Source organism: Cyprinodon tularosa, unplaced genomic scaffold (genome assembly GCF_016077235.1).
Source record: "Cyprinodon tularosa strain WSP-4 unplaced genomic scaffold, ASM1607723v1 ctg1371, whole genome shotgun sequence".
Lineage (NCBI taxonomy): Eukaryota > Metazoa > Chordata > Actinopteri > Cyprinodontiformes > Cyprinodontidae > Cyprinodon > Cyprinodon tularosa.
Window position 1 is genome coordinate 41,060 of NW_024038191.1, and position 24,441 is coordinate 65,500.

General features: G+C 40.0%; 1 pseudogene; it reads left to right on the forward strand.

Moving 5' to 3' along the window:
• The window catches only part of LOC119778716, a 57,610-nt pseudogene extending 33,810 nt beyond the window's left edge, over window positions 1–23,800 (forward strand).
• The last annotated feature ends 641 nt before the right edge of the window (window positions 23,801–24,441 follow it).

Genomic DNA, 24,441 nt, shown 5'->3' on the forward strand with positions numbered 1-24,441 from the left:
AGCGGCCTGTCGCTCTGACTCCCATCATGATGAAGTGCTTCCAAAGGCTGGTTAAAGAACACATCGTCTCCAGTCTGCCGCCAACATTCCACCCGTTCCAGTTCGCCTACCGGCGGAACCGCTCCACTGAGGACGCCATCTCTGCTGCTCTCCACCTGAGCCTGGCACACCTGGAGGAGAAGAACACCCACGATGGATGCTGTTCCTGGACTTCAGTTCAGCTTTCAGCACCATCATCCCACAGCATCTGATGGGCAAACTGGAACAGCTGGGCTTCAATACACCCCTCTGCTATTGGCTGCTAGACTTCCTCACCAACAGACCTCAGTCAGTCCGGGTCGGATAGAACACCTCTGATGTCATCAGGCTAAGCCCCTCCCCTCAGGGCTGCATCCTGAGCCCCCTGCTGTTCACCCTGATGACGCACGACTGCGTCCCCAGGTTCACCACCGATCACATGGTGCAGTTTGCAGACGGCACCACGGTGGTGGGCCTCATCAGAGACGACAACGACCTGGACTACAGAGAGGAGGTGGAGCAGCTGGTGGAGCAGAGATAACAGCCTGATCCTGAAGGTGGAGAAGACCAAGGAGATCATGGTGGACTTCAGGAAGAAGCGGCCTAACCACGCTCCACTGCTCATCAACAGCTCAGCTGTAGAGGTGGTCAGCAGCACCACATTCATCACAGACACCCTCACCTGGACTGGAAACACCACCTCACTGGTCCAAAGGGGACAGGAGCGCTTGGACTTCCTGCGGAGGATGAGAAGAGCAATGCAGGACCAGCAGGTTCTACAACAGCTTCTCCCCATCACCATCAGACTGCTAAACTGTTGAGAAAACTGTAAATCATGTCACAGACTCCGAATCACACTAATAAAACCAAACCAAAAATACTGCATATTTGCACCATATATATTAATGCTTTTGTAACACAGTTGTTACTAGAGAAATGTGAAAGTAAGTTTTAACTTGGCAAAAATGTATGAATGACAAATTAAATGTTGGGCCAGAAGGTTCGGCTACGCTCAGAAGAGGTGAAATGAATGAGACCATAGGCGGATCTACTGGGGTGGCATAGTGTGGCAAATGCCACCCTAAATGACAGCCTTGCCACCCCAGTTGGCGGGAGGGGTACCAAGGCTTATAAATTATGGATAATTAGAGAATTATGACCGCTAATGTCAGACTGCAGTGAATGCAGCACGAGAAGGCACGACAGCGACTGAGACTGATTGTTTTGAAAACTGAATGGGGCAAAGAGAGGGAGCCAGGGGTCATGGGGAGAGGAGACACAGGATGAAACAGGTAAAAATTGATTAACTATCTATCGAGAAATGAAATCATAATGAAAGCACAATGTTGCTAGCATAGCTGCATGGCTGATTTACAGATGATAAAGATCAGGTTGCAGAACGTTATTTCTCTAGCTATGATGTTAGTTAGGCCTGACGTCTCAGGCTCATAAAGACATATTTGCGGTCAACTATGACAGAAAAGAGACGATCAGGTTTGGCTGTATGCAGCATTGAATCAAAATGCAGAAAGGATCTAAATAAATTTGTGAAGTGTTTTGTTGAGCAACATGAAAATCGCCGCATTCAGCTGTTATAGTCATGGTAACTTTATGTTCTGCTCTCTGGTGAGCCTTTACAGAGCTGCTACATTTTGTTTTGGCACCTGAGAAAATCTGATATTTCCTTTAATAAAACCAAAAGTGTTAAAAGTAAAGTTAAAAATGTGATACTAGTGTAAATCCTACTTAATATGAAGCAGTGTTGTTGTTTTGTTTTTGTATATATAGTATGAAACTATCCAGAAATGACCTGTATGAACCTACTCACAAAATGTTTTGTACTTTTTCAGACTGGAAGCAAAATGTATTTTTATGTTGCTTCTTTTCAGATTTGTGGAGATTTCAATGTAATCTACAGTACCTCCCTTTTTGTTGATTTGTTGATACAGCAGCTCTATCTACAGCATATTTACATGCATGAAATGTCCCTTTCTTGTTGCCTTAACTGCTGTATGTCAAGTTACTGAGGGACAAATGGGGTAAATGTGTGTTCAGAGTAAACAATACATAGATGTCTGGTACCTTGTTCGGGTGCCTTGACCCATTTATTTCTACTGTGTAGTTCTGCTCACTTTAGTCCAGCTCAGTCCATAGATCTCTGATGGGAAAGTTTTTCATTCTATAGTTTCTTCTTGTGCAAATGCTGCAAAGCTGCCTCTCTGACAGTCAATATCACACATCTACATCTCAGCACCTGTGTCTTACCTTAATACCTTTCCTGTTATAAGGCCCCACAAGAAGTAGTGTTATCATTCTTCTATCACCTATTAAGTGAGATCACGTTGTATGATGTGACTGTAAAGTGCCTTGAGATGACATGTGTTGTGAATTTGGAGCTATATAAATAAACTGAATTGAATTATGTATTTCTAAGAACTGTTTGACATGAAACACTTACTGTATATACTATTTCTCACCAAACTGTGATAACTGTGATTAAATTCAGTGTAAACAAATGCCATATGTTGCCACCCCTCAAAAATTGCCCCCCTCTCACCACCCCATAAATATTTTTCTAGATCTGCCCCTGAATGAGACTCAGACAAAGGGGTAAAATTAGAAATTGCCGGCTTATTTTAATTACGTGAAAAAGAAAAAAACAGAAGAAGAACAAGAAAAAAAAAACTTTAATAGAGTTTCCTTTCTGTTTTTCTTGGTACCAAAGAATCCTCAGTAATGGATGTTTCACAATCACAATGGTTTCTTTCAATTCTTACCTGGGTGCGCCCTTCTTATTAAAAAAAAAATAGGATTTGATCCAAAACAAAAGACAGCTTCAATGGCAGAAAGATTAAATTCAGCAAAACAGACGTCACATGTTTCCAAGCATGAAATAATTTGGTAGGTATGGTTCTTATCACACTGAATCCACACTATTTTGCACTTGCATATATATATATATATATATATATATATATATATATATATATATATATATATATATATATATATATATATATATATATATATATATATATATATATATAAAGAGAGAGAGAGAGAGAGAGAGAGAGTAAGATTCAAATGCAAAGTCCAAATGTTCAGGGGAATGTGTGCATGTGTGTAATAGAGAGTAAATACAAGGCAGAGGGTTAAGGAGAACAATAAACTTGATCGATCTCATGAGAAGAACGCAGCAGCATAAAAATGGCGCCACCTTTAAGCCCTGCGACTTTACAACTAAAAGTACAGAGAACCAATCTAGTTAGTAATTTTTTTTAATACATAATTTTGTCTGTAAATGTGAATAAACCCATGCTCAGCATCAGCAGTGATCATATTCTCTCTATTTTGTCTTCATTTCGTACATTGTTTCCGTATACTTCTGTCTCTTTTCTCCTGCTGGTGAGTTAAAATTTGTGCTGCAGCCGAAAGAAAGGAGGAGGCCTGCACTCTCCAAGTGGTGAGCGGGACAATTGTGCCACTTTGCAGCAGCTCATTGGCTAAGAGTAGTGCAATACAATTTCAATAGTTAACCCTTTTTGTGCTGATCATGTGGGTTATCTAAAATAAACCACATATAAGACTTTACATTTTGGAGACCATATTTATGTGTGGATTATACTTTTGTTTTTGCACTTTGTTTTTTTCTTTTTTCTCCCAAGCTGTTTACATTTGATAACTGCTGCACTTTTAAGCTGTAATAAACAAAATTTTGTTTTGTGTACACCCTGTGTATACAATAAAAGTTATCTAACTCTAAGTCATACAAGCTTCCTTAAACTCATTGTGGTAGCAAACAAGGCCTTTAAGTTAGACTGTTTTATTTTAGAGAGATCTCCCATTTGATAGGATGATTAAAGGCAATAGGAGGTGAGACAGGTATTGCTGTCTCATGCTTCTCCACACCCCATCTCCCCTGCAACACTTCATCTGATTACGCTGCAGAGCTGTGTGATAACTTTTCTCAAAGCTGATGACAAATTCCCCCACGACATTGAAAACTAGGTCCACTGGTGGTCCAGAGTTCAAAGGGTTGTGGAAGGTGAGCAAGTAATCCTTGGAGAATTGGCTTATTCTGTTATGTGCCACAGCGGTTCTTGGAAGTTGCTCCGGATGTAGCCAAGGGGTGTCTTAGGGATTTTCAGACATAAGGCAGGGCAAGGCAAGTTTATTTGTATAGCACAATTGATTTAGATAAAAACAAAGATAAAGAAAAAAAACATCAGAATAGCAGGTAGTGAACTAAATAAAACAGATGGACAACATCCTTAAACTAATGATACCTGAGTTAAAAGTTTAACTTCAACAATCAAAGGCAGCTTTAAGAAACAAATGGGTTCTTAATTTTGACTTAAAAGAACTAAGGTGATCATGTTAGCATGGTGCTGTTACATTTTCTTAGAGGTGTTCAAGCAGGAGCTAATATGCACTGAAGGGTGGCTTAAAACTGAGAGTTGCCAAAAAGACAGACCAGATTTTTATTAGCCTCCTTGCTGATAAAGCTACACACATATTTAAATATTAGTGCTATTTAAATTGTGTATGCTTCTACATAGTGTATACATCAAGATATATACATACTATATATATGTGTGTGTATGCTCTCTCTGCTTTTTCTTCCCATAGTAGCTTCATCTGGTCTGTTCATGTAAGAGTTGCCTTTGGTATCTATGCTTTTTTTTTCTATGTCTGCTTCTGTCTCCTTGAACCCCAGTGGGCCTCAGCAGATGGCCGCTCACACTGAGCCTGGTTCTGGTTCTGCTGAAGGTTTCTTCCTGGTCAAAGAGAGTTTTCCTCTCCACTGTCGCTATGGGCATGCTTAATGTGAGGGATTGGTGAAGAAATAATGACAAAATCCAAGTGCTACTCCTGTCTCTGTTCAATCTCAGAACTGTATTTTTGTTTTTCTCTGTGAGGGTTTCTTGGCAGTTGGTGACCAATTAATGCTATACATACTACTGTATACATCTGTAATTTTCAATGTTTTTGTTTTGTTCAAAGTTGAATTTTGTCCCTGTCCTTTAAGAAGGAGTTAAAGTCCTAATAACTATAAAACTTGTTTTATTATTTTTCAGATTAAAGAAGTGCAGTTTGTCAGAAGCCAGCTGTGCTTCTCTGGTCACAGCTCTAAAGTCCAATCCCTCTCATCTGACAGAAATTGATCTTAGCGGAAACAAGGACATGGAAGATGCTGGAGTGAAGGAGCTTTGTGTTTTTCTGCAGAATCGCTTCTGCAAACTACAGAGGTTGAGGTAAGCCCCTTTGTTTCAGTCTAGTGCTATTTATGATCTTTATGATCTTACCCTGCAGGTGCAGGGTAGAGGTGCAGCTTTAATATCTCCAAGCCAGAGAGGGAAACTATGGAAAAATACATTCAGGAGTACCTTGCTGCTTGCATCATTCAATCCTCTTCTTCACCCCTTGGGGCAGGCTTTTTTTTGTGGGTAAGAAGGATGGTTCTCTTAGTCCCTGCATTGACTACAGTGGTCTGAGCCAAATAACTGTTAAGAATAAGAACCCTTTGCCTCTCTTGTCCTTTGCTTTTGAGCCTGTCCAGGGAGCTACAGTGTTTACTAAACTGGATTTAAGAAACGCTTATCATGTTTTCCGTATAAAGGAGGGGGATGAATGGAAGACCGCCGTTAAGACCCCTCTAGGACACTTTGAATATTTGCTAATGCCTTTTGGTTTGACTAACGCCCTTGCTTGTTTCCAGGCCCTGGTTAATGACGTGTTGAGAGACTTCCTCAATATCTTTGTTTTTGTTTACATTAATGACATTTTTATTTTTTCCAAGAACCTGTCAGAGCACAGAATCCATGTTTGTCAAATTCTTCAGCACCTCCTGGAAAACAAGCTTTTTGTCAAGGCTGAGAAGTGTGAATTCCACAAACCATCTGTCTCGTTCTTGGGCTTCATCCTAGAGGGCGGACAGGTAAGACCCACAGAGGAGAAAATCAAGGCAGTTTTGGAAAGGCCCACTCCTGAGTCAAGAAAGCAATTACAGAAATTTCTGGGTTTTGCTAATTTCTATCAGCGCTTCATCCGCAATTACAGTCAAACAGCTCTACCTCTAACTGCTCTAAAATCCATCAAGACCCCCTTTATCTGGACTCCTGAGACTGATGAAGCTTTCAACAAGTTAAAGAACCTGTTTGCCAACGCTCCAGTGCTCATTCAACCTGATCTCACCAAGCAGTTAATTTTAGAGGTGGACGCCTCTGATTCGGGAGTTGGAGCCATACTCTCTCAGATTTCAGATTCTGATCTAAAGATTCACCCATGTGTCTTTTATTCCTGCAGACTGTCACCTGCTGAAAGGAATTATGACGTTGGGGACCGAGAGCTGCTAGCCATAAAACTAGCCCTAGAGGAGTGGAGGCACTGGCTAGTGGGCGCAGCTCATCCTGTAGTGGTTTGGACCGACCACAAGAATCTGTAATATATTCATTCTGCTAAAAGGCTTAACCCTCGTCAATCCCGATGGTCTCAGTTTTTCTCTAGATTCAACCTCTCTATCTCCTCCCGTCCAGGGTCTAGAAACATTCAGCCTGACTCCCTATCAAGACAGTTCGCCCAAAACGACTCAGAGAAAACTCCTGCTTCTATTCTCCCTCCTAGCTGCTCTGTTGCCGCTGTTACTTGGGAGATTGAGGACCTTGTTAATCAAGCTCAGCAGTCTGAGCCTGATCCCGGGACTGGTCCTCCCAACAGGATTTTTGTACCCTCTGCCATTTGTGCCCGAGGTAATAAGTTTTCTGCTAATACAGGTGTCAGTAGGACTTCGGCTCTGATCAATCGACATTTCTGGTGGCCTCCTGTTCAGAAGGATGTGAAAGAGTTTGTCTTAGCCTTCCCGACTTGTGCTCGTAACAAGTCCTCTCATCTGCCTCCAGCTGGGCTACTTCAGCCATTACCGATTCACCCACAGTTTAATGGACAGGTCAAACGCATGAACCAGGAGTTGGAAGCCATTTTCAGATGCCTTACTGCAGCTAACCCTGGTGATTGGAGCCTATATGTACCCTGGGTTGAGTATTCCCACAATTCCCACACCTCTTCTGCCATTGGTCTGTCCCTTTTTGAGGTCTCATTGGGGTACCAGCCTCCCCTGAGGAGGAAGACATTGCCGTTTCATCTGTTCACCACCATATTCCCCGCTGCAAGGCAGTCTGGGACAGGACTGCAGTGGCTCTCAGTTGAACTGCTGAACAGAACCGTCTTTGGGCTGACTGCAGGAGGAGGGTCGCTCCTATGTTCACCCCGGGTCAAAAGGTTTGGCTGTTTACAAGAGACATTCCACTAAAGGCCATGTCCAAGAAGCTATCTCCCCGCTTCATTGGCCCATACGAGGTGGAGAGGATTGTTGGCCCATCTGCTGTCCGTCTACTTCTGCCCACCACCCTCGGAATTCATCCTACGTTCCATGTCTCTTGGATCCAGCCCGTTCATTCCAGTTCCTTGTGCCCACCCGCTGAGCCCCCTCCCTGTTAGGATTCCAGTTTGTGGGGGTTGTTTTTGTGTTTTTCTTCTGTTTGCCAGTATTGCATACTGTAGCCAAACTGAGATTAGCAGAGTGTAACCTTAACCTCGTATCTCTGAGTCTGAACTTGCTTTGTCTTTGTTCTTTGAGGGGAAGCCTTCCTGTAGCCTTCCTGTATCACATTCTACACCAACCGCCCCCCCCCCCCCCCCCCCCCTCAGCTAGGTTTCAAAAACTCCACATGATCCGTTCAAGTACACGTCTGAAAAAACCAAGTTAACGTCTGCTCCTTTACTCCTCTGGGTCCAACATTAGTCTGCCTGTCCGCTCACCAATTAGTTCAGTCTTCTCAGGAAATCACCCCACAAACTGGATCCAAGGAATAACCAAGAGCCTCCCCCAAAATGTGAGTCCCACTCAAGCAATATTCAAGCCTCTGTCTTTTTTCCCACGGTCCCTGAACTGATCATTGTGATCTCCCCTTCAGAGTTTTCAGTGCCGGTTCACCAGTCCGCTGAGGTCCAACAGTATTACCCAGCAGAATATCTCTCTCCATCTGTGTTTTTGCTAAACCTCAATAAACCAGTTAACTTTTACCCTTGGTCTCTGTGTGGTTCTCTGCATGTGGGTCAGATCTTTAAAAACCATTATGACACAGTTCCTGGGGAAGCTTGTTGTTTTGCAATAATAGTTATTGAAATCATAAATATACCGGATGACAACAAAGTGAGAATGAATAAAACAGACTAACCCCTGCAAACAAACACACCTTCAACTCCCCCATGAAAGAAGGAGATCTGATCTTTCCCAACATAAAGTTGTCATTGGTAATTGACATTTACCTTTTTAAAGCTAAAATCCTTGGGATGTAGTAATTCAACCCTCAATTAATTATCCCACTTATTTAAAATTAAGTGAAGGTGATAAAACAGGAAATTAACCCTGTAATGCCAAATGTATCACATTTGATGCATACGGTTCCTGAAATGTTTTGCATCTGACACCTTTTGCATAATTTAATGGTAAAAACTTTGCTCAAAATCCTATTGTACACAATCAGATATACCTGATAACAGAGGGCAGAAGACTACACAAAAAATAATTTTGACTCATCGCATAGTAATAAATTATTAATATAAAAAAATTAATTTAGTTTTTTTCTTTTTACATATTTTTTTAAAAGGCCAAATAAGGACTTCAAACCAAAAAAAAGTAATTTTCTGTTTTGTTTTATTCTTGGATCAGGCTTTAAAGGGTTAACGCCCGTCCATCCTCAGCATCTTGGGCCAGAAAAACAGGGAAGCTTACTGATTTTCCATGGTTATTTTACTCTACTCAAAAAATAGTTAAATATTGCTTATAGATAAAGGGAAGGGCAAGACATTCACTATCAAACTGATGGTGGTAAACTATATGGTAGCCACACCTGCCCTGGGGCTCACTGACAGAAACCAGGCTGCCGTACACTGACACCACTGGGCCTTCTGACCACCATTAGTAGGTAATGCGGATGAAATGTCTTTCCCAAGGACACAGTGACACGGAGCCGGGGTTTGAACCGACAACCTGCAGCTGGAGGACAAACACCTTCATCCTACACCACTGTCGATCCATAGCTTTTATTTTAGTTACATCAATTAGACATAAGCTTATGTTCTTTTACTTTTTCTTTTATATTTCAGTTTATTTTGCATTGTTGATTTTAGCTGATAATTCATTCTGTGTTTAGATTGATGCAGTGCAGTTTAACAGAGAGCAGCGGTGGCTATCTGGGTTCTGCTTTGAAGTCCAACTCCTCACAGCTAACAGAGCTGGATCTGAGTATTAACTTCCTTAAAGATGATGGAGTGAAGAAGCTCTGTGCTTTTCTAGAGACTTCCGACTGCAAGCTACAGATACTGAAGTAAGACATCATGTTTTAAGTTCTTTTTTTATTTTGATAGTAATTACTAGAAAAGATGAAATCCAATGTTTAGTTAAATTTAAGTGTTAATTTACAGCTTTTATCTATTATCTCCCAGAATCAGGTAAATATCACCAAATCAAAGCCCAGGTCATTACAAGGCACTTGGTGAACACTAGATGCTCAGGAGAATTTCAGTTTTCCTGCAAGCCCCCCTCCCCTCTTTAAGTTTGTGTATTCACTCTACCTTGCTAACTGTCCTTGTTGTAATGCAAATAACTTGTGATGTGACCAGCCCTTCTACAGGAGACTGGATAAGGCTAAAACAAACTGGCATCAGAACAAGAGCATGCTCCAAACACTTTTCATTACCTGCCCCTGCAACATCAGACCTTTTTTGCAGGAATATCTTGATAAGTCATATCTAAATCTTATATTTAGGCAAACCTATTGAACAACCAGATATCATACGGGTCCTAGTTCCTGAGCTGAGAACAGGTCATAACCATGCTTTTCCAACAAGGCAAGGCAGAGCCTATTGATATTGTCCATTCACCAACAGACTCATTTATATTGCAAAGCTCACTATGTGAAAGAAACGTAGAGAATAATTGTATTTTGTCTCTTCTTGCCTTTTCATGTCATTCAACATTTCAGCTTAGAGAATGACAAACAGTATGATTTCAGTATAGCAGTAACATTTATTTCACCAAGGAAAAGCTCTACATATGAAGCTACAATTGTCCCATTTAGCAGTTTTTACAAACCCAAGCTGAGTCCTTCCTGCATGTGTGACAGGTATACTTTGTGCAGTGCACACAACGCTCAGTGCTGTGGTTCCTGTTGCAGAGATTGCACACCTGGCCTGCTAATAATAACAATGAAAAAATCTAAAAAAATAGAGTTTAGCACATATTCCGAAAGTAAGAGTTGTAGTATGAACTAGATGAGGTTATCTATGTGTGCTACAAGTTTGGTGGCACTACAATGATCTATAGTGTAATTATTGGCTATTATATGCCTATAATAACAATGAATAAATCTCCAAAAATACAGTTTGGCCTATCTTCCCAAAGTAAGAAAGAAAAGAATGTTAGAACTGTAAATATACAGTCATATGTTTATATAACTATTTTTTTAATGTATTTATTACTGTTTTCAAGGCTGCACTTTAAAATATGAAATTGTCTAGAGCTGTTCTAAATGAAATTTCCTTTTGTTTACACTTGTGTATACAAAATGATAAAATAAATCTGTCTAAGTCATAAGTAATTATTGGCTTTTATATGCTTATAATAACAATGAAAAATCTAAAAAAAAATAGAGTTTAGCACATTTTCCCAAAGTAAGAGTTGTAGTGTGAACTAGATGAGGTTATCTATGTTTGCTACAAGTTTTGTGGCACTACAATGATCTATAGTGTAATTATTGGCTATTATATGCTTATAATAACAAAGAAAAAATCTCCAAAAATACAGTTTGGCCTATCTTCCCAAAGTAAGAGTTGTAGTATGATCCAGATGAGGTTATCTGTGTATCCTACAGGTTTGAAGGCACTACAGTGATCTATAGTGTAGTCATTGCTCATTTTATACTTATTATTGTAAAAGAATAGAGGTGCCATTTTTCATTTAGGCTTTTGGAAATTCCTCAGAAAAGTATTATTTTCAAATCCAATAAATGGGATAATAATCCACCTCTCCTTGGTGATGCTTTTGAATATTTCTCTCTGATTATTTTGCAACTTGCAGAGCTTGCTCCTCCTGCACATTTTTGGAGCAGTGAGCTCCCCATAGAGTCCAATGTAATTCTCCCAGCGCAATAGGAGACTTGCTTTTAGGAAACTACGGTTGTAGCTCTCCGTCTGCCTTGCTGTGGTTGCAGAGCATTGTCGGTTTTGTAGAATAAATAATCCGCAGACCAGTTATTAATGCAGAAAAGCCAAATCTGTGAATATATTGTCAACTTTACTGCAGTTTCACAATGCTTTCTGTGTGTCTGCAGCAGAGAGGGAGAGGAGAAATCACTTGAGTTATATTTCCCCCTGAATAAATAATGCTCATTATTGTATAAATGGTAATTATTGTATAAATATTCTTGCTTTCTACAGCGTTCCAGCTCATGCAGCTATTTCATTGTACAGATCAGTTATCGTGTGATCACTGCGCTGGTGGCCTCGCTGAAATCATTGCAGTGTTGGCGACACTGATGATGTAGACCTAGTTATATTTATTTACAATATGATTTTTCCCCCCCACTCTCAGGTAAAGCCCTCTCAAAGAGAGAAACCGAAACTGAAGGGGGTGGAATGGTTCTCCAGCCACAGCGCTAATGGGGCATTTACATCTGAAAAGGGATTCATGAGTTGTGAAGTACTGTTGGGGGGACTGCAGGCTGACGAAAATTCTCGTATCTGTGGGTTTTAATATTTTAAAACATATTGACAGATTTTTAAAAGATCCAGCAGATTGCTTTGAATTGTTTACTTGCGGCATTTCACTCACCCTCAGTGAGTATTTAGAGCTGATAATGCAGGATACCCATGTTCAAGAAACATTATTTGATCATGAGTTAACAGTAGTCGTCTGAAACAGGAAAATTGTCTGGGACAGTGGGAAAAGTTAGGGTTGAATCTTGCAAAGGATATGTTGCACCTGTCTCAAAGCCAGGGACGTCAGCTGACCCAACAATGTACAGGGGCACAATAAGGCACCAAAAGAAATGCAAGCTCGGGATGCACATGAGCAAAACATTTTTTGGCAAACATTTATTTAAAAAAAAAAGCATAGGCACAGATAATTAATGCAAGCATGCAAGCAAATATCTTATAGCACTTATTTATTATTATAAAGTATCATAAATAAATTGTACAATGGGATTGTTATTTTCCACATCATTAAATATCTACCTGAACCAAACTGAATTGAATTGGCCCACTTGTGAACTTAACTGTATATCTATAATCCACTACTGATGAAGGCACAATTTATCTTCTTTAAATATCTGTCAGCAAATATGAACTTGAGAACTAAAAACTTTAATAATATGGTAAAGCCTGTCTTGCCCCATTACAGGTGCTGGTCATAAAATTAGAATATCATGAAAAAGTAGATTGATTTCAGTAATTCCATTTAAAAAGTGAAACTTGTATATTATATTCATACATTACATACAAACTCATATATTTCAGATGTTTATTTTGTTTAATTTTGATGATTACAAATGACAACAAATGAAAATCTCAAATTCATCATATCAGAAAATTAGAATATTGTGAAAAGGTTCAAAATTGATGGCCCCTGGTGCCACACTCTAATCAGCTAATTAACTCAAACCACCTGAAAAAGCCTTTAAATGGTCTTTCAGTCTAGTTCTATAGGCTACACAATCATTGGGAAGACTGCTGACTTGACAGTTGTCCAAAAGACGACCATCGACACCTTGCACAAGGAGGGCAAGACACAAAAGGTCATCGCTAAAGAGGCTGCCTGTTCACAGAGCTCAGTGTCCAAGCACATTAATAGAGAGGCGAAGGGAAGGAAAAGATGTGGTCGAAAAAAGTGTACAAGCAAGAGAGATAACCGCACCCTGGAGAGGATTGTGAAACAAAACCCATTCAAAAATGTGGGGGAGATTCACAAAGAGTGGACTGCAGCTGGAGTGAGTGCTTCAAGAACCACCACACACAGACCTATGAAAGACATGGGTTTCTGCTGTCGCATTCCTTGTGTCAAGCCACTCTTGAACCACAGACAGCGTCAGAAGCGTCTTGCCTGGGCTAAAGAGAAACAGGACTGGACTGCTGGTGAGTGGTCCAAAGTCATGTTCTCTGATGAAAGTAAATTTTGCATTTCCTTTGGAAATCAAGGTCCCAGAGTCTGGAGGAAAAGAAGAGAGGCACTTCATCCACGTTGCTTGAAGTCCAGTGTAAAGTTTCCACAGTCAGTGATGGTTTGGGGTGCCATGTCATCTGCTGGTGTTGGTCCATTGTGTTTTCTGAGGTCCAGGGTCAACGCAGCCACATACCAGGAAGTTTTAGAGCACTTCATGCTTCCTGCAGCTGACCAACTTTTTGGAGATGCAGATTTCATTTTCCAACAGGACTTGGCACCTGCACACAGTGCCAAATCTACCAGTACCTGGTTGAAGGACCATGGTATCCCTGTTCTTAATTGGCCAGCAAACTCTCCTGACCTTAACCCCATAGAAAATCTATGGGGTATTGTGAAGAAGAAGATGCAATACACCAGACCCAACAATTCAGAAGAGCTAAAAGCCACTATTAGAGCAACCTGGGCTATCATAACACCTGAGCAGTGCCACAGACTGATCGACTCCATGCCACGCCGCATTGCTGCAGTAATACAGGCCAAAAGAGGCCCAACTAAATACTGAGTGCTGTACATGCTCATACTTTTCATGTTCATACTTTTCAGTTGGCCAACATTTCTATAAATCCTTTGTTTTTATTGGTCTTCAGTAATATTCTAATTTTCTGATATGATGAATTTGAGATTTTCATTTGTTGTCATTTGTAATCATCAAAATTAAACAAAATAAACATCTGAAATATATGAGTTTGTATGTAATGTATGAATATAATATACAAGTTTCACTTTTTAAATGGAATTACTGAAATCAATCTACTTTTTCATGATATTCTAATTTTATGACCAGCACCTGTATCTTCCTCAGGTAATCAGACTCAGCAATTATGATTACCTGAATTATCTTAATTAAATTTCCTCCCAACAGGATTCATACATTGTTTTCTGAATCAAAAAGTAATAAGTAATAAAAGCATGGGGAGCGCTCACCCTGCTGGAGAAGCGTCTGTTGAGGCAGGGCAGCTCATCCACCCGTGCCATGGATCTTGGAGTCGGAGCCTCTAATCATCTCTAATCTCTCATGAGGACTTTTCTCTTGCCTCATTTGGCATTTCTTTCCCACCCGGTTTTTCATCTAGGTTATGCAATCAATGTTTTATTCGGTGTGTCTTTACTAGGACTACAGTGTTTCTTAATGATAAGATATGACAAACCCCTGGCTGCATGTTACAGGCAACTCTCGGGCTACTACATGCTCAGAGTGGCTGTTACTGGTAAGAGGATTCGAATTACTCTGTGGACATACATTAACACTAAAAGTCCCGGAGATACGAGAATTTTCGTCAGCCTCCAGTCCCCCCGCAGTACTTATCATCTCATCAATCCCTTTTCAGATGTAAATGCCCCATTAGTGCTTTGGCTGGAGAAACATTCCACCCCCTTCAGTTTCGGTTTTAGCTCGTCTCTCTCTTTGAGACTGTTTTATCTGAGAGCAGGAAGGGGGGAAATCATATTTGTAATTAAATATAACTAGTTCTACGTCATCAGTGTCGCCAACAGCGCAATGATTTCAGCACAGCGATCAGACGATAACTGATCTGTACAATGAAAATAGCTGCATGAGCTGGAACGCTGTAAAAAGCAACACCATTTATACAATAATGTGCCATTTATACAATAATGAGCATTATTTATTTTGGGGGAAATATAACTCAGGCGATCTCTCTCCTCTCTCACTCTCCTCCGCTGCAGCTGTGACAGCATCGGGAAACTGCAGTAAAGTTTGAAATATTGTCACAGATTTGGCTTTTCCGGATTAATAACTGGTCTGCGGATTATTTATTCTACAAAACAGACACCACAGCAAGCCATACAGTGAGCTACAATCATAGTTTCCTCAAAACGAGTCTCCTATCGCGCTGGGAGAATTACATTGGACCCTATGGGGAGCTCACTGCTCCAAAAATATGCAGGAGGAGCGAGCTCTGCACGTTGCAAAATAATCAGAGAAAAATATTCAAAAGCGTCACCAAGGAGAGGTGGATTATTATCACATTCATTGGATTCGAAAATAATACTTTTCTGAGGAATTTCCAAAAGCCTAAATGACAAATGACACCTATTTATTTATTTGAATAAGTATAAAATGAGCAATGACTCTAGATGGCTATAGATATATTCTGATGCCAGTTTGTTTCAGCCTTATCCAGTCTCATGTAGAAGGGCTGGTCATGTCACAGGTTATTAGCATTACAACAAGGACAGTTAGCAAGGTAGAGTGAATACACAAACTTGAAGAGGGGAGGGGGGCTTGCAGGAAAACTGGAATTCTCTGGGACATCTAGGCCCCGTCCACACGAAGTCAAAACGAACACGAAACGCTGATATTTTCCAAAATGTTTGTCGTAAAGACGGAGACGTAAAATAAATGTGAGCGTCCACACGAATCCATGAAAACACTGCAAAATGTATGCCAGGCCTGTAAGTGGCGCTGTGGTGCCAAAGCAAAAATAAGCGACGAAATGTTGGGCATGTGCACTAATATTTATCCATGGTTGCCCTGCGGGTCCATTTTCGTTGTTAAGTCAAATTCAGGTGCTGAACTATGTGGTCGATATTGCTCTGTTCTTCCTGGAGATATTCCAGAAGAAGAAGATTCTGTTGTAAGCCCGACAGCAGGGTGAGTAGCATTAGCAGCAACGGCGCCATTGTTGTTGTGATACTGTGTCGCGCATGCGTGTTTAGTAAAAAAAAAATGCGGTTAGAGCGTAAAGATGGAAACGCGAAAACGGCGTTTCGAAATCTTCCCACTTTGAAGGCTGAATAAAAAAAAGTTCGTTTACAGACCCCCGAAACGCCGGCTTCGTGTGGATGAGAGGCTGGTTTGGTGAAAAATTTGTGCGTTTAGGCCAGGGTTCGTCTTCGTGTGGACGGGGCCCTAGTGTTAATCAAATTCTAACTAAAGTGGTAGTGTATAGGCCTATTTTAAAAAATAAATGCAAGCATGCATTCTGTAAATTTCCCTATATGCCTGAGAATCAGTCTTAAAAGATATATTTTCTAATGCATAAATAAATTAATAAATAAAGAAAAATCCGTGCCCAAGGCATACCCAGGCACAGCAGATCCACAACGGGGCACGTGCCCCTGTGAAAAGGATCTGCCGATGCCAATGCTTAAAGCCTGCTTAGTGTAGCTTGGTTCAATATATTGCATTGTCTTTTTTTTAAGCATTGTGGTTAGCAAAATTATTAACAAACAATAATGATTTCTGGCAGAGAACTGGCTATCTGTGCCAGACATCATTATCATCCTGTTGGCTTCATCTTATGTTTATTTCTTTTTTAGACTAAAGCGCTGCTATTTGTCAGAGCGCGGCTGTGGTTTTCTGGCTTCAGCACTGATGTCCAACCCCTCCCATCTGACAGTGCTGGACCTGACCTATAATGATGTGAAAGATGCTGGAGTTAAGAAGCTTTGTTCTTTCCTGAAGACTGACATCTGCAAGCTACAGATATTAAAGTATGACCTTAAATTTCAGTTTTAAATTGGTGTTTCTAGTGTAAAAGTTGTGTTGACACTCAAATGTTGACATATGGTTGACGTACTGATCCAAACTGAAGATCTCAATGATAAAGATTGACAGGTGCCAAATCCGTTTACATCTCCACAAGGCTGGTCAGAAAGCATGGCACCCCAGACCATTACGAACCACTTACATTTGGAACAAAAATTGCACCTCTCGTCTTGTCCTCTAGACTTTTGGACCGGGTATTTCGAAAGGAGATGCTAAACTAACTTCCACCAGAGAACAGAACTTTGACCATTCTGCAGCTGTCCATTCCTTAGTGTCTTTAGCCCAACTTAGGTGTTTCTGACATCATCTCATGTTCAAGAGTGGCTTGATGCAAGCATTGTGACAGTTGTAAGCCATGTGTCTTTCATATGGCTATGCATGGCGGTTAATGCAGTGTCTGCAGTCCACTCTGTGACTTTTTTTTTTTACAGCGTCTTGTCCGGCAATGTGACAATAAGAATAATTGTTTGGATGCTAAAAAAGAGACTAACAGATTTCGCTTTCACAAGTGGAGCAGTACGGCTATCGCCATAGTGTTCTGCTTGATTTATGCATATAAATAGCTTTATTATAATTCATGCAGGGAGTATTACAGAATATATGGACACTGCAATGTAGGTAGAACAGGAAAGGAAAAACTGAAAAATAGGGGAGGAAAAAAAATGAAAGAAAGAGGAGATAAAAGGGAAAAAGTGATCTTCAGTCTGCTTCATCACCTGCAAAGAGATGTAAAAAGAACAGCACAACCAACGGACATAGTATAAGACATACAATAAAGTAACACCTTGATACTATCGCTGAACTATTATTATTTAATCTGACATGTATACTGTGGAAGCTAAAGATAAGAATATGAGCTTTCTGTATGGAAGTGAATCTCTAAGTACCTGGAACCAAGCACCTGTAGTTGTTTGTGAGAGTGCACTTGTGCAAGTTTATCCAAAGGAAAAATGCTCAATAGTGTTTGTGAAGAGTCAAAGATGTGCCGCTCCAGAGCACTGAGTCCAACGCCGTGAGACCCAAAGCCCCAGATGCCAAAAGGGAAACCAAGAGCAAAGGCGCCCAGGAGGGGCCAACCAAGGAAATCTGACCACCCACCAAGGGAGGAGGAGAGACGGCCCTGAGGAATCCCCCAGCCACCTCAATGCCAGAGCCCACGGGAGCCGCAGGGACAAGTCTGCAGGCTCCGCCCAGGCACCATCCAGTGGAGTAAGGGCAGGATGGGGGTAATGGGCTCAGCACTTAGCGGAGACTTGAGATGGTCTTCGGAAGAGGGAGCAGTTCAGACCCCAACCACAAAAATACAACAAAACAAACAAAACAAAAAAAAAATACAGCCTCAATCACACCTTCCCACCCTAGTGCCCCCACTGCCAACACAGTCTCTGTGAAGAGGAACAAGAAAAAAAAACATGCGGACACAGATTCACACATAACACTCACATCCAATAATCCCAGGACTGAGGACTGACGCCCATGGCCGGTTCCGGGATTAGCGGACGACCCAATAAGTGAACCTAAAATCCGTATTGGGGGAGGGGAGCGGTGTCGTCGCCACACTAATCCATCTAGTTCCTGCTTCGGGCCTCCCACCCGGACCAAACGGCCCAAAGTAAAAGCCCCCCTGGGGACAGGGGCGCCCAAATGTCTTGCACAGGCTAACCAAACAGAGTCTCCTCACCCCTCCTAAATAAGCCAGATAGTTAATACCTTTATTCTTCTAGTATGGAAAGTTTATGATATTATTGTTTTGTAGAATGTCAGGGTTATTATTTTTCTGTAATGTCTTTAAGCTGATACGAGGGGGTTTATCCTTCCAAAGAAATTTAGAGATGGAAGAATATAGAGATTTAACCAGTCGGATGATGATTTATTGGAGATCATTGAAAATAAGTAGTTAATTCTAGGTAAGATCATCATTTTAATTGAAGCTACCCTACGCATAAGGGAGATTGGATGCGATTTCCATCTTTCTAGGTCCTCTTCTATCATTTTGGTAAATAAGATAATTTATGTGACACAGAAATTCCCAAATATTTGATATTTCTTGATTGCAGTTGTAGGCCTATGAGATTCTGTAGAGAGCAATTAATTGGTAGTACTATACTTTAGATTTAGATTAATTTATAGAGTAATCTGAGACTTTTGAGAAATATTCTAGTAATCTAATTACTTGAGAGAGTAAAGTAATACATCATCTGGGTAAATACTAATTTTATGCTCTATTATACTCTTTGTGAATCCAACCCACATTCTTGAATCGGTATTGTCTCACAATCATCTCCAGGGTTGGTAATCCCTATTGATTGAACACTTGAACTCCTCTCCTCTACTGATATGCTTGTACACAGAGCTCTGTGAACAGCTAGTCTCTTTAGGAATGACCCCCCCTAACCCTGCCCTCCCTTTGTAAGGTGTCTAGTTGCCAGTCAATAGTCCCGCCAAGTCTTCTCTATGATGTGGCCTAAAGAACAACAGTACATGAGAGACTCTAAAGGTCTTTGCATGTGTTTTTTAGTTAATTAGTGTCTGGCACCAAGTGTCTTCAGCATTGGACCTTTTAAAAATATTTAAATTTTCTGATATTCAAAAGTGTCATTAGATTTCAGTTTTAATATTTAAAATTAGAAGAAATAAACACCTGAAATATATTATTCTGAGTAATGAATGGGAATTATATACATATTTCATATTTGGTATCGAATCGCTCCCAAAATTAAAACCTTACGTGACAGTTTACCCATGTCATAGTAATATATATTGTCTCTGCACTACCCAAACAGTTATTTTAAAAGTATCAACTTCAGCATGTAAATGAGGTAAACATGCAATGTAATTTTTACCCTTAGATTATATTTAAAAAACACACATTTGTTTTTCTTATTGTAAACATAAAATCTAATTCTATTGCAAAGTGTCTCACTTACCTGCCGAAATCAAGGAAAATACTCTTATTTTAAAAAAAAGTTACTAACTTGGATTCCTTTTGTTTACGTGTGTTTCACATCCTGAAATTTGTAAAACTACAGATATTCTCCATGGCATCATCGCAATTCTGGAATTTCACTGCTTAGGGTGGCTGCACATTAGAGTAGATCTGCTAGCTTGACTCTGATATTCTTTTTGAGAGAACCTTAGTTTCGCTGTTTTTGGACCATAATTTCTTTTTCAAATTTTTTGCCTCTGGTGTTGAAGGCTAAGAAAGGAAAGGTGGAGGAGTGGCAACATTGTTTAATGACTCACTGAATTGTAAAAAGGTGTTTTTGGGAAAATTTGACTCTTTTGAACATTTGGCTCTGCAGGTAAAGAGCCCGGTACGAACTGTTTCTAAATGTTTACAGGCCTCCTAAGTCCACGTCAAACTTTTTAAATGATTTTAATGACCTCCTGTCTGTGATATGCGTTGATTATGACTGTTTAATTATTGTGGGAGACTTTAATTTTCATGTTGACAACCCTGAAGACAGAAGTGCAAAAGAACTGTGTGACACACTTAGAAACTTTGGTTTAACTCAGCTTGTTAAACAACCAACGAACAAACAGGGACATATTTTAGCCTTGATCATCACTAAAGGTCTGAAGATTTCTAAAGTCAGTGTTACTGATGTTGCCCTATCCGATCACTTTTCTGTTACCTTTGAGGGCATCATTTCCAGTGACTCATTTAGCCAAAGGGACATCATAAGAAAACGCACCTTTAAGGAAAATGTCACAGAAACTTTTATTCAAGCTTACTCTGCTACTTCAAGCTTGGGGTGCAACTCAGTAGATGAGCTAGTAGATAACTTTCAGTCTAAAGTCTCAGACATCATTAGCTGCATTGCACCAATTATAGAGAAAGTCTTTCCCGGAAAGAAAAAATCTCCTTGGAGAAGTTCTCCAGCAGTTAGAAGTGAAAAAAGTCGGAAAGCTGAACGCAGGTGGAGAAAGACGAGACTCCGGGTTCACTATGACATCTATAAAGAGAGACTTTACAGATATAGCTTAAAACTGAAAAATGCAAGAGAATCTTTCTTCTCTGAAATTAATAACAAGAACAATAATAATACTCGTGCTTTATTTGCCACAGTCGACAAGCTAACAAATCCTCCTGTGTCCGTGGCTCCTGAACTCCACTCCACCCGGGCCTGCAATGAATTTGCTAATTTCTTAACTGAGAAAATCCTAAAGATCAGATGATCAGTTTATACATCCATATCAAGTTCAGTACCAAAGTTGTCTTCAACTGGAATTAATCTTGACCAAATGTCCCGATTCAGCCAAATAAACTATAAAAGCTTAGAGGAAATCATTCAGCAGCTAAGTTCCTCCTCCTGCTGCCTTGGTCTTCTACCTACACCTTTCTTTAAGAAAGTTTTGCCTGTCATGGTGTCTGATTTTACTCAGATAATAAACACGTCCCTTCTGTCAGGTGTTTTCCCGCAGTCCCTAAAAACAGCAAATATCAAACCAATGCTGAAAAAGAACAGTTTAGACAAACTACTGCTCCAGAACTACAGACCCATATCAAACCTCCCCTTTATCAGTAAGATTATTGAAAAAGCAGTTTTTCAACAATTAAATACTTTCTTAGATATGACCAGCCGCTTTGACGTGTTCCAGTCAGGTTTCCGTGCTCACCACAGTACAGAGACCGCCCTTATCAAGGTGTTTAATGACATCCGTATAAATACAGACTGCGGAAGAACCACAGTGCTGGTACTATTGGACCTCAGTGCAGCATTCGATACTGTAGATCGCTCCATCCTGTTAGAGCGCCTGGAAAACTGGGTCGGCCTCTCTGGTACAGCTCTCAACTGGTTTAAATCCTACTTAAAGGACAGGGACTTTTTTGTGTCAGTAGGCAACTTTACATCAGAGATGACAAAAATCACATGTGGGGTTCCCCAAGGGTCCATTCTGGGTCCCCTCCTATTCAATATCTACATGCTCCCTCTGGCTCAGTTAATAAAAAACAACAACATCAGCTACCATGATTATGCTGACGACACACAGCTCTAGATCACCATGTCACCAGGTGACTATGAACCAATTCAAGCACTGAGGAAATGCTTAGAAGAAATCAATGCCTGGATGGGCCATCATTTTCTTCAACTGAATAAAAACAAAACTGAAGTAATAATCAAGTTATTCAAAAGTTTTTGCCAGATTTTTTGTACTTCAGGCAAACGCTGGCCAAATCGTCAAGGTTTGACAGGGGCTTAAAGCTGATTGACTTTAAAGTAAGCAGGTTGTGATAGAAGCAGTAAGCTGTTTACATGAGCATTATATAAAGCTTTTAAATTTTTTATAACTGTTTTAACTGACCTCAACAAGTTTCACTCACAGTTTGTTTTCTTTGTTTAGATTAAAGGAATGCAGTGTGTCGAAGAACAGCTGTGCTTCACTGTGCTCAGCACTGAAGTCCAACCCCTTCCATCTAACAGAAATTGACCTGAAAGGAAACAACCTGAATGAGTCAGATGTTCAGCAGCTAAATGATATTGTGAAGAGTTCAGACTACAAACTGGAGTACTTTAGGTTAGTATATTTATCAAGTAAATAATGTTATTGCACTTCCAATCACTCATAATGTAGAACATAGAAAACAAAAAGAGTTGTTAAATTCATATTTCAAATCACGGCATGAACAAATAACATCTAAAAAGAGTGTGTTTTTGGTTGTAATTAAATTTATTTCTGAAATCAACGTTCAATTCAGTTTATTTTTATAGTGCCAGTTCACAACACGTCATCTCAAGGCACTTTACAGTTCACCAGATCATTGAGTCAAATTGATTAAAAGTTTTATCTATGGAAAGCCAGTTGATTGCATCGACTCATTGACTCTAAGGAAATCTAAGCATGCTTGTAGCGACAGTGGAGAGGAAAAACTCCCTTTGAACAGGAAGAAACCTCCAGCAGAACCAGGCTCAGTGTGAGCGGCCATCTGCTGAGGCCCACTGGGGTTCAAGGAGACAGAAGCAGACATAGAAAAAGAAGCATAGATACAAAAAGCAACTGTTAACCAGCTCCACAGGCGGCCCCGTCCAGGAAACACACAGCCAGGCAGACGAGCTCCGAGCCAGCTCCCATGTCAGGGGATGAAGGTGAACATGAGATTGTTTATCAGTCTTAGAGCTAAGGGAAGCACCCAGGCATGCAACCCTAAAGGTTGGGCCTTATCATCGGGCAACTGTTGTGACACTAGAGGAGGCTACAGAGGTAGTGTCAGACAATGTTGAGAATGGCTATAGTTTGTTCATTCTATCTGTCATGTATCATGGATGGATGATATCCTGCCCAGTACCAAGTCATTCATAACTAGCCTGTCTAGCTGCTTAAAGTTGTTGTTATTGAGGCCTCCTCCTAATACACTGTAGCTCAAAGAGATGCACTGGCCAGTACAGTGTGGGAGAATATTGTCAACAACTCAAAGGCCCTGCGGTACAAGGATAGTGTGCACTGCTTTAATTTAAAAAGTTGTTCAAGACTAGGTCATATTATTTTGCAACTTTCATGGCTTCACATGCCACCTTCATGGTCATCCATTGTAAAATAACAACAATGGCGCTATAACATTGGAAAACTCCCACTCTACATAATACAATACATGACCAAATACTGGAAGTTCAATATTAGTTTAGCACATCTTGGTCTTCTGTGACATGTTAAAAAATGATTATACCACCTTCCAGCCCCTAGTTATTAGCTCTGCAGTTCTGGAGCCTTTTCCTTTGTTTCTAATTAAAGGTTTGATAGGTTGTTTTTTTCCAAGACAAATGGTAATACCTAATTTGTATAACTTTAACCAAAGCCATGCTCTTTACCTTCACAATATTTAACACAGATTACATGTGCAGCATCACTGACTAGAATATGGCAAAGTATAGAAAAATGAATTCATCTTGTGTATTTGCCTTTTTTATTTTCTTCAGGTGGAAGAGATGGTGACGTTTGTAAGGAAGAAGAAAGAGGCTGAACTGTGTGCTGATCATTCAATTATAGGTTTAGGTTGAAGCAATTTAATTTTAAAGAGATGTTTGGACTGTAACTGTGACGTCAGAATTTAAAGATTTTGTTTTATTTTTTTTCAATATTTGTGATTTAGTGTTTGTTTTTTCTACTGTCATTGCCTAAAAGATTAAATAAAAACTAAACTAATTAAGAGGGTACAAGAATTTATAATATTGATTATTGAAATTTAACATCAATCTTATCCAAATCTTTTCTAATCTTTTAAATAATCATTCATTCTGCATTGAAGAAATAAATAACTCAAATTTTTAAGCCACCAGCTCAAAATAAGGAAATTCAAGGCACATAACATAATCATTCCAATCAGATCACCCAGAAAGATGGGTTAGAAGTTGTTGTTTTTTTTGTTTTTTTTTAATCAAAGGATTTGGAGCTGATTGCGTCTAGTCATTCACTTTGCAAGACTTGCTCCTTCTGGATGAGCAAGTAATCACAGTGGACGATGGACAGATCTGCTTTCCATTCTACTTTTAGATATTTTGAAAGCCACAACAAACTTGTGCTTGTCAGCAGTGTTAATTTCAGATCATAAAAAATTTATATTTCAGGTATAATGCAGTTTGTTCATTTATGGATTATATGTTCCCACTCTTGATAGATGTCCTCTCACATA